Source organism: Hyla sarda, chromosome 2, assembly GCF_029499605.1.
Source record: "Hyla sarda isolate aHylSar1 chromosome 2, aHylSar1.hap1, whole genome shotgun sequence".
In the NCBI taxonomy this organism is placed as follows: domain Eukaryota; kingdom Metazoa; phylum Chordata; class Amphibia; order Anura; family Hylidae; genus Hyla; species Hyla sarda.
In genome coordinates this window covers 448486924-448495835 of record NC_079190.1, presented here as the reverse complement: position 1 = coordinate 448495835, position 8912 = coordinate 448486924, and positions in this window count along the sequence as shown.

The following is an 8912-nucleotide window of genomic DNA, read 5'->3' as shown; positions in this document are numbered from 1 at the left end:
GAACTACAGAGAATGATATGGTAACATAGGGAAAAAAGACAGAGCAGTCCAAAGAAGAACTGAGATGGTTGTTGCCAAAAAATGAAGTTTAGTCCTGCTCAAACACATATTAAAGAAATTCCATGATTTATTTCTATAAGTCACTCATGGAGCTTATCTTTATATCTAGAGCTGTGTAAGTGTGAATGGTCACACCTAAATTAGCCTTAAACTACAGAGTTTCTTTTCTGGTGGGTATTACAAATATCCTCCTGGGCCTTATAAAGTCCATAACATCCAAGCCCTAATTCTTATACAAAACATCAATTTGACTCAGTTCTTATTCTTGTCCATTCATTTCCTCCATGCCCCAGTCAGTTCTCATGCTCATATGAATCACTCTTGATTTTATCTTATTGCTTCTTCAGCTTAACTAGGTGCTTATAATAACAAGACGCTATTAGATCAATATGGCAAACATTACCCTCAAGCCGATTACATCTCCGGACTGCGCCCTGCTCCGGTTCAAGCAGTTCATAAAGAATTTTTCAAATTAGTTAGCTGTCACCACAATTTCACCCAAGATTTCATCAGTTTGATCCGCCAGGTCTGTTACCTTTTAATGACACTTTCATTAATGTAAAGATGGAAGAACAAATATGGGGAATTACATGGATCATTTACTTAAATAGCTAAAGTAAATAAATAAAGTCCTTTGGGTTTTTAAGATGTCCCAAGATACTCTGTTCTGCTTTTCTACTCAGCAATAGAGTCAGTTCAGACTCCATATGGCCATGCACATTGGATTTTCTAGGATGTCCTGTCTTCTATATGGCTCTTCAGGCTTCTCTTTAGTGTCTTCCATCAGTATTTTTGAAGCCGATCTTTTTAGTCTCACTCTATTAACTTTTCTAAACATGCTAAACTTTTTAAACTTTTTAATTTGTATTATTTTTTTTATATATTTAATATAAGTCTAGACCAGCTTATCTATTCTCCTTTCTACTTACCCAGTAGTCAGAGCAGGCAGCCTTTTTACACTCAGTCAGACCAGTCTGCCCCTTCTTTAGTATTCACAGCAGATCTGCCGTTCTCTATCAGTCATAGCATCCCCTATTTCCTTAGTAGTCATAGCAGGTCCTGCATGTACACACACATCACAACAGCCAAGTAACACAGTGTAATAGTAACCACTGAGATGTGTACATTGCCATTACTTTGCTACTCAGATAAACCAATTGTAGAATAGTCAATACTGATGACAATTACAAGCAGTTCTGTATGAAGATGAGCGAGCTGAGCCCAACAAACCTGAATTTGTTCAGAACGTTAGGGTAAATTTGGCTCACAGAACTTATGAACTTTGCTAGGCTCAGATTGTGCAAGCCTGGCATTGGGATGAGGAACACATGTCCTTTTGGTTCCTGAATGAATGGAGAAAGTAGTAGCAACACTGAGATGTTGTCAGGGTAGCCCAGCATACCTTGTAACTGGCAGCAAGATCACATGAGCCCAGGTTATCCAATCATTGCTTGCATTATGTGACACACAGCTCCCAGGCCAACCAAGAGGCAACAAGATTTGTCAGCAAGGACAAATAAGTGTTGAAGTGTTGTTGGAATAAGTGTTGTTATGCCACCGATATTACTTCTGATGCATTTGATGATGATTGAGCAAGGAAGGATAAATGAGGGTTAACAACTGTCTGTGCTGGATGCCATTGATAACACTGTATACCACTGCTGGATACTACAACTTTCACCAGTCTACCACTGTCTGCTGTTCTGGCTACTAGCACTTCCGCTAGTCCACCACCCTTCCTCTGGTGCTACTGCCAGCCAAGCCTACACATACACAACCCATAATTCCCCCCAAAAAGTGGATAATATTTTCAGCTTTTCATAAAAAAATCAGATTTTGTCTTCACTATTTTGTTACACCAATCCTGTTACAACTCTCAAAAGGGAGAATTTTTAGAATGCTTCAAAAAAATCCATTGCGTCTCCACTTGCAAGGCTCAAAATCTGTTGCCAAAAAGGGAGCATTTTTGAAACAGTTGGAAAAAGCCATTGCATCTTCTTATACCTCCATGTGTATTTTAATTTTGGCAGGCATCTTATAACAACCAGGGATATTTTATGCCCTTTTTTTGTAGTGTTCAAAAGCATACAAAATCCACTAGTGCAGTGGTTTTAAGCAAGCTGTTAGTTACCGTGGGCTACTGCAAGTCACTGTAACTTTGACATTAGCCTTAAAACCTCTTTAAAACTACTTGAATACACCCCTAGGTGACCCTAGCAGCATTCTGCAGGGCTTTAGAGCTCTTAGGCAGTGTTTTGAAGCCTATTTCATTGCCTGGTCCTCCAAAAAAAAATTTCATTTGGTCCCCCAAAAATCGAACATTTTCCAAAAGTTCGGCAAGCCCGGTGAATTTTTGAAAAGTTTGCTGATCTCTTTTTTATATTATTTGATTTAAGAGCTGTTTAACTGTTAGCAGCAGGAAAAGTTTTTGAGTCATTCTTCATTTACTACACAAAGTGATTGATACCTACCTGTATATAAACTCATACAAGAATATTTGTCAATATGTCTATGTGGGCAGGGGAAAGATGACGAACAGGTTTCTCTCTTGGTCACATTTACACTATTCTCAACAAATAATAAATTAGATTATATAAAACTATATATCACTGAGCTGAGCATCTCTCCCTCTCTCATATGTTGCTTCCACAGTATGGAAGAAGTGACAATTCTTGTTTTTTTTAAGGTGTTCTAAAAATACCTTTTCTACAATCCACTTTCTGATCATTAAGATTCAAAAAACATATTTTACATTCGTTCCGCAACGCTGTTAAAGTCTAAAAAACTTTGATATACTTCTTATAATGAAATTACTTCCCATAACCTTGTCATTTAGTTATCATATTTCATGAGAAAAATATCTCCATCGTATTTTTTTTTCATTGTGTGGTTTTGAAATATGGCTTGAATAGAATAATTGTGTAAGTAGTTAGCGTGCTCGAAAATAAAACTGACAATTTGTCATCCAACACCACAAGAAAAAGAGATCTGGAGGCAAGTAAAATGGCTATATTATGTTAATTTCCTTGCTTTTCCCTCGTGTACACACATTGATTAAATATTGTATTTACTGAAAAGGTTAAGAGATTTGCAAATAAACTAATACGATTTCTGTGATAGTACATGGTTCACATATAGTTCAGTGCTGTGATTAACTTCCCTGACACTGACAGTAAAATAGAAAAATAAATGTTAATTACGCTGGCTTTGTTATTTTGAATGAGACGACTCGGCAGGTCTGAGCTCAGGCTGAAGGTTTAATTGGACCCAAAAAAAAAAAAATTAAGACCCTTGTCAAATTCCTTTTTGACAATCCCAGCCCAAGGGTCCTTAAAATTATATCTTGTTTCCTGTTTTGATGCTTTGTTCAACCATTTTTACAGATGTACAATTGCATCAAGTGTAATGTTACATTTCTTACCCCGGATATGGCAGCTTGACAATTTATGGTCAGAATTTAGGAAAAACTCCATGTAGCCATGCCCAGGACTTTAGCGGAAACTGCACAGGCTTAGCAGTAGGGATGCAGAGGCAGCAGACACTACTATGCTTAGTTTTTTATTGGCACATAGGAAGACACTAGTATGATAAAAAAAATAATACATCATAGATTTTGCATTGGGGTCCAGAAACTTTAAGGCAGCGTTTCCACTTGGCAAGGTTTTTTTAATTTTTTTTTAAATGCTACTGTAGTTTTTGAGCCAAAGCCAGAAGTGGATCCATGAGAAAGAACAAGTAAAAGTCCTTCCGACATATTTCCTATTCCTTTTGAATCCACTGGCTATGACTCAAAAACTGCAGTGGCAATAAAAAAATAAATAAATAAAACTGCCAAGTGGAAAACAGCCTGCAGTGTATTTCATGCTGCACTATGTGCCGACCGCAGTCACAGAGCGACGGCAGAGCAAGCTCTCTGCTGTGGCTGAGTAGTTGCATGTGTCTGTTCGTGAGTCGTGACTGCTGGCGGGAAATCCACCACTACAAACGGACACACAAAGCTACCCCGCCACAGCAGGAAGCTTACTTTGCCGTTGCTCTGCCGTGACTCTGTGACTGCCATCGGTGCATCCGCAGCATGAAATATGTTGCAGATGTGCTGTGTGTGACCCTACCCTAAAGGTGTTATTGCAAGATTAACATTGATGGTCCCTTGAGTGAATAGAGCGGCAGCACGCTTGCTTAGCCTCTACTCTGTTCACTCGCTCTAATACTAGAACATCCTAATGGCAGTTGTGGGGGATTGAGGGATGTATGATATAAAAAAAATATAATAGTGCCATATCAATATATAGATTTTTGTTTAATCCCCAGACTACCATGTAAACCTCAGGAGAACATATTACCTTAATATAGATGTCACACTGGGCATAACTGAAGACGGGCCCCATAAAAGTAGACTTGTCAGCAGCTAAACAGGGGTACAAATAATCTTTCATCTAGAGATGTGCCCACTTGCCTCGTTGCCCACATGCGTATGGCCGTGCCTTTGATTGGCAGCCACTAGGCTTCTTCAGCTTTTTTGTTGTTATTTGTATATTTGTTTTTAGATTGTAAAGTGTGAACAGTAGAATATTTTCTCCATTTATTATCTGTCAGTATAGCTTTGTTTTTGTTTGTTTTTTGTGTTTGTTTTAATTTGTCATTTTGTTTGCTTTCCTTACTGCTCCCTTGAGTCTCTTATAAGGGTTATCTGAAATATTTAAACATTAATTAACAGCCTAGTTTTGTGATAAAATAATAGAGGCTTCACTAGACTCAGTATGAGCAGCTTTTTTATTTTATCACAAAGCAAGGTTGTCAAATATAATAAGCAATACATACAGCCCTTAATTTTATGGTTAAGAGCCTGCATCTCCAAACCATGGACCTCCAGCTGTTGAAAAACTGCAACTCCCAGGTAGTGTTGAGTGTGAATATTTGAAATGTGAACTTTTACCGCGAATACCTGCACTTCGCGATTTAGAGAATATTTAGAATATATCAATAAATATTTGTAATGACAAATTTTTTTTCTTCACAGTACACATCACAACAATGATGTGTACTGCGTAAAAAAAGAAGTGATCATACCTCCCGGCTTCCAGCTTGTGGTCCAAAGAAGGCTCCAATATTATTTACTGTGTGAGTCGGTGAGGAGCGCAAATATTTTGTATATGTGAATATGCAAATATTCGCGAATATCAGCACTTCCAGTGGACACTGATCCCTCCCTTCTTTTAGGTGAAAGATATAATTGCGCATGCGCACTATACAAATTTCATAAAAAATTTTTGCATGGAAAAAAAAGGGAACAAACATAGCGAATATGCGAATATTATAATAATATATTCGTCCATACATTTGTGAAGTATCGTGAATTTGAATATGGACCCTGCTGCTCATCACTAATCCCAGCATGCACAGACAGCCAATGCCAGCCAGCGCACACCCTACGATCAGATAATCTTTCGGGAAACCATTCTAACAAAAGCGGCATTATCTAAAGTCAAAGTATCCATATCATTTTCCACTTGCTATTACTTTAAGAAACCAAATCTTTTTTTTGTAACCACACAATTGCCTCCTTCCTTCTTGATCTATGACAACTATGATAGAAAATTACAACACAAAAGACTTAAGCTTTATAAATCTCCTTGAACTGCTTGAATAGTCTAGAACATATCCAAGTTTTTCTCTCCTTTGCTTTGCCCACTTTCAGGCCAAGAAATTCACTTTGGAAACGTGTCTCTAACCGCAGTCCTTTGGCTTCTGTTTAGGTGTAATATTTTTTATTCTTCTTGGTAAAATGCGTCTCCAAAGCATTTACTCCTGACTGTATTCCAGAAAACATGATTTTCTGAACATAAACACAATTCTTGCCACCCAGCCAGACGCTAACTCCCTTCAATCGTTGCTTTTGATTTTTGATAAAAGCTATAATGTAACATTGGCAGAATAATACTTGGAAAATAAAAAACATACAGTAAATGAAATCACCAAAATAAAAAACCACAACAATTACTACAATAGCAGGAGGCCTAAGTCAATAGCAAAGATGTTGTATTGTATGGTATTAGCTAATGTGGTTTCTAAATAGATTTACAAAACATCTTAAAATTGTTATTCCCATCTTAGACAGCGACAGGATATACCAGTGTTTCCTAACTAGTGTGCCTCCAGCTGTTGCAAAACTACAACTCCCAACATTCCCCGGACAGCCAAATTTTGTTCCACAGGAGTACCCCTTTGAGGTAGAGAGGACTAAATAGGGAGGTATCCAGGATTAGTTAATGTAGTTCCTCTGTATATACCTAATCCCCATAAAAGTGAAAGGGAGTTATGGATGGAGTTTGGTATGTTTTATACAGAATATCTACAGGAAATCACATAGATGTCTGATACAAGAAACAGAGACGTGGTTTAACATTGGATATTTTTGGATAAGAAAAGAATCCAGCGCAGATATGTGCGATCAAGAAAAACTTTTATTCCATAATATATGGACACAGGAATGGGAATAAAATGATGATGTGTTTCTGGTGTTATGCACACCCTTAGTCATACTGGGAAGTGGCAGATGAGGTTCAACACTGATAAATGTAAGGTAATGCACATGGGGAGGAAAAACCCAGGCTTGGATTATGTATTAAATGGGAGAACACTTGGGACAACTGACGTGGAAAAGGACTTGGGAGTCTTAGTTAATAGTAAATTTAGCTGTAGTGACCAGTGTCGGGCAGCTGCTGCCAAGGCAATTAAAATCATGGGGTGCATCAATAGGGGAATAGATGCCCATGACAAGGAAATAATTCTACCACTGTACAAATCACTAGTCAGACCACACATGGAATACTGTGTACAGTACTGGGCACCAGTGTACAAGAAAGATATAGTGGAGCTGGAGAGGGTTCAAAGATGGGCAACCAGAGTAATACGGGGAATGGGAGGACTACAGTACCCAGAAAGATTAGCAGAATTAGGGTTATTTAGTTTAAAAAAAAGAAGGCTTCAGAGTGACCTAATAACTATGTATAAAATATGTCAGGGGACCGTACAGACATCTCTCCCATGATCTATTTATAACCAGGACCGTATCTATAACAAGTGGGCATCCTCTACGTCTTGAGGAAAGAAGGTTTCTACACCAGCACAGACGTGGGTTCTTTACTGTAAGAGCAGTGAGACTGTCATGGGGAACTCTGTAAAAGAGTTAAAAAGGGGTCTGGATGGGTCAGGCTGTGGATACTAGATTTATAGGGACAGAACGTATATCCAGGGATTTATTCTGACTGCCATATTTGGAGTAGGGAAGGAATTTTTACCTCTAGTATGAGGGTTTTTTGCCTTCCTCTGGATCAACTTAGTAGGGACTCATTAGGGATATAGGTGGAACTCGATGGACTTTGGTCTTTTTTCAACCTTTGAACTACCGTATTTATCGGTGAATAACACGCACTTTTACAACAAAAATGTAATGCAAAAACTCTGCCTGCATGTTATACGCCGATAAATTGCTGGTCACTGATTTAAAGTGGCCGCAGCGGCTGCTCCTTGTTAAGGAACAGCAGTCTGCCCAAGGCCACTTTAAAACAGTGACCAGTGGTGGCTACTGGGGGCCTGGACACTTCTACTCCAGCTCAGTTTTTTTTTTTCCCCTTACTTGGCCGCACTGGGCAGGCTCAGGTCAGGCGGCAGGTCTTGCTGGCTGCGTGATTAAGTAAAGCAGGAAGAGTGACGTCCCCTGCCAGCTCCTCTATGCGGCATCAGGGACATCACTTTTCATTCCCTGGTCAGTGTGACCGCAGCGCCGGCTGCTTGTTTAAATTTAGCAGTCAGGGCCGCGGACACTTTAGAACAGTCTGGCGGCGGCTGCAGAGTATTGAAAGTGATGCCCCTCGACACCGCACAAAGGAGCCAGCAGGGGGACGTCATTCATCCTGCTTTACTTCATCACGCAGCCAGCAAGACCCACTGCCTGACCTGAGCCTGCCGAGCGCGGCCAGGTAAGAAAAATACAAAAATAAGGGGGGTGGGAATGATGAGAGGCAGGGTAATGATGAAACGAAGGAATGATGAGGGGGATGGTAAGACAGGGGGCAAAGATGAGAGGGGATAATGATGAGGCAGGGGGGATCATAGTAAATTAGGTACTTAAGGGTTTAGGAGAAGGGGGAAATGTGGCACAGGGGCTAATAATGGAGAAGGAATGATAAGACACAAGGAAGGGGGACCAAACTAAGGAGCAGGGGGAATAAAAGTTTGGGGGTGGATGATGTGGCATTGAGTCCAAGTAATTTATTTAACTTTTATTAATTAAATTTCCCTGCTAAAATTAGGTTGTGTGTTATACGCCAGTGTGTGTTATTCACCGCTAAATACAGTATGTTACTATGAGTAAAAAGGTGTTTTCACCAGGTATTTCCATGTGCCACATTTAGTTTCTAATATATAGTTTCTAATATATATATAGAATTCCCTTTTTACTCCGAATTAACAAATATTGGCATGACACCTGAAACACGTCATGATCTTGTACATGTCCATGTGTCCATCCATTATGGAAGAAAGTTTTCTAAGGTTGCACAAGCTGCACTGGACTACTATCTTATCTAATGTTATTAGATGTTGTCCTACATAGTCCGCAGTGCGGAAGAGGCTGCCAGGGGGAGCTGAAGCTTACTACTTTACTTAATGAGATATTTCTATTTCTTGTGTATGTAGACGTCATGTTCTGGAGTTTGTCTGAGCACCAGCCAAGACAGTAAGCTGGTCTGGCAGGTAGGTTCTGATCAATGTCTGAAAGATGTGACTACAACCTCTGGCTGCGGCATCCGGCTGGGGACTAAACTATGAAAAAATAGTCCTGCTCACTG